Raw genomic sequence first — 2,952 nt, forward strand, 5'->3', positions numbered from 1 at the left:
ATTAACATTGTTGTTATATTCTATAAACTACGGACAACATTTTTCCAAATTCCAAGTAAAAATATTGTCATTTAGAGACAAATAGCTGAAATAAAAAAGATGCAGAGCTTTTAGACCTCAAATAATGCAAAGAAAACAAGTTCATATTCATAAAGTTTTAAGAGTTTAACCCTGGTTTTCAATCAATGTTTTCATGAATGTTGGCATGTTCTCCATGTTAACCTTATCCACTCCTGGTGCAAAAATTCAAGCAGTGATCAAATTCAAGGCTGTGATCATCCATCTTCCTCTTGATTATATTCCAGAGGTTTTCAATTTTGTAAAATCAAAGTAAACTCTTAATTTTAAGTGGTCTCTTATTTTTTTCCAGAGCTGTATATGTATAAATATATATATATTAAAATTATGCTTATGGGTTATCATGACAGGCTGGGGTGTTATTCAGAGATTTCAGTTTCTAAAAGAGTTGGGGCACATTTGTACCGCTGTCTAACACTGACTAAAGTGTACACAACAGTGGCCAGTGCACCTGTCTTAAATTTGTATTGTCCACATCTGCTTATATATATAAAGTTATACAAACATCAGTACAATTAGTACAAAAACTGTGTTAAAAATCTAGATATGCAATGGAGACATTTATTTGTAAAGAATTGGAAATTTAATCAGTAATGCATTAATGTTATTGTTATATGTTTCAAATGTTGGCCAAACCTTATCTGCCCAAATAGATGCAATACTTTAACTATGTTAAACTAAATTGATTTAGATAAAGGTTTAGAAACTTTATAAATTAGGACTTAAACAGATTAGCATTACAGACAGCTGTGAAATTTGACTGTAGAGGCTTAAAAAGCCAAATAAGAAATAATGGATTAATATATATTGCTGTAGCCCAATGGTTCTCAAAACTTTTTCTGTCGTGGTCCTTGGAACAAACTTGTCCGTTTTGTAACCTTAACATTGTACACACCTCTGGTTTGTACGAAATCGCCCTGTTGTAATGTTTACACATTAAAAAGACAGGCTAAAAAATGTTCTTTTCTTCCGATTTCTTGCGGCCCACCTGTAATACCCATGCGCCCCACTAGTGAGGCGCGCCCAACACTTTGAGAAATGTTGCAAACAGTTTAGCTACCTAAACAACAACAATCATCAGCAAATATCAGTTTAAAATATCAGCCAATCCTGCACTAATATCAGTGCTACAAATACACTGCTACTCGTTTAATTCTGCATCTCAGTTCATTTTAAATCAACCCAGAATTTAACTACCTGCTCCTCCTGAGTCAGTGTAACATCTTTTAGTTTTCTGACCGTTTCAGGCTAAATTTAAACATTGAAAATTGAGTATAAAACTTAAATATTTTTTTTTCCATTTACTTTAGTGAAGGATTTTTTAAATAAAATATTTTATAGTTATTGTAACGTTTATCAGTTTAATTTTCTGACCATTTGAGGCTAAATGCAAAAAATGTAAAATTGAATGTAAAAACTCATTATTTGATGTTTTACATTTAGCGCAATGAAGAAGAAATAACTTTTCCCCCCATTTTTTCCTTCTCTGCCTCTTACAACCAATATTTTCTTTATTTTTAGATTGCATCTTGTAATAAAAGTTAGTTGGATAATATGGTTAGTGTAACGTTTGGAAGAATAGCTGAAAACTTATTTATTGTACACTGCACTACACTACACTGCACTAATTTTTTTTTCATAAAAACAAAATTTACATCCAAATTTCTAATTTTGCATTTAGCCTCAGACAGTTAAATTAATAAGTTACACTGTCCTAATACCATCAGATTTGTGTTACAATATACAAAAATAGAAAATTCTAACAATCGGGGAAAGATTTACTTTTTTCATTGTTTCTTTATGTTCTGTTAAATAAAGGCTAAAATGAATTACTAGATAATTGAAAAACATGGATGAAAACCCATGTCTTCTTTACTATACTGAATGAAAAAAAAGAAATATGTAAGTTTTAGACCCAATTTTCGAATTTTGAATTTAGCTTAAAACGTTCCGAATGGAATGGAACTGCTCCTCTTGTAACCTGAAGCATTTTTAAACTACAGGGATAACCCGTCTCATTAATTTAACACACATCTCTTATACAGCGCTTTATCAACTAAGTAACACCAGAAATAAATGTTCCTGTTTAATGTGATTTATACCAGTTTCTTATGATCCAGCAACAAAAAGTTCAACCCAGCAGACTCACCTCAGTAACCCGATAATCTCTCAGAAACAGCCGGACTATTTACTGAGCAGCTCTTCTCCCGCGCTGCTCATCACACCGCTCTGTCTGAGACCCGCCGCCACTGACCCGCGACTCCTCACCACCGGACCGAAACCCGCCGCCGCCGGCTCCGACACCCCCGCCCCATAACACCCGCTAACACCCCCCTCACAGCGCTGATGGTATCACCCACCACCACCACCACCACGTACAGGAGAGGAACCCAGACACTTGTGTTCAGGGTTTGTGGAACCACCAGAGTGAATACTATGGAGTCAAATTAGGGTCTTTAATGCTGAAAAGAAAATAACATTATCACGATTTTTTTTCGTGATAGTTTTATGTTCTCTTCAGCAATTTGACTCCATAAAATACAGGTTCATATGGAGCAACTGACCGAAACCATAGTTTATTTTATAGATGTTTTCATAATGAAAATAAACTCTTAAACCCCAGCTTCAGCTCATCAACAAGCCGTTCGCATTACTGTAGACGTGGATAATCCAGGTCCAGAAAGTAAAAATCCATCCCAGGGTTTTGTACCAACTGCCTGGGCGGCTCTGCCGCAGCTTGGTACAAAAACCTGGGATGGATTTTTACTTTGTGAACCTGGATTACCCACCTCTACAGCAACGTAAAACAGCAACATACAGATACGTTTTCATTACTATTTTACTATACTTTACTCTACTTTCTAATATTAAATG

At 34.8% G+C, this 2,952-nt stretch overlaps 1 protein-coding gene across 3 annotated transcripts in view; it reads right to left on the reverse strand.

Annotated features, from left to right (window-relative positions):
* The window catches only part of greb1 (growth regulating estrogen receptor binding 1), a 52,490-nt gene extending 50,129 nt beyond the window's left edge, over nt 1-2,361 (reverse strand). For all 3 annotated transcript variants that reach the window (XM_015603512.3, XM_015603511.3, XM_007240769.4), the window contains exon 1: nt 2,228-2,361. The gene's annotated coding sequence lies outside the window, so the exon portion shown is untranslated. The remainder of the gene's footprint in view (nt 1-2,227) is intronic.
* Nucleotides 2,362-2,952: the final 591 nt, after the last annotated feature.

This window comes from Astyanax mexicanus, chromosome 14 (assembly GCF_023375975.1).
Source record: "Astyanax mexicanus isolate ESR-SI-001 chromosome 14, AstMex3_surface, whole genome shotgun sequence".
Classification (NCBI taxonomy): domain Eukaryota; kingdom Metazoa; phylum Chordata; class Actinopteri; order Characiformes; family Acestrorhamphidae; genus Astyanax; species Astyanax mexicanus.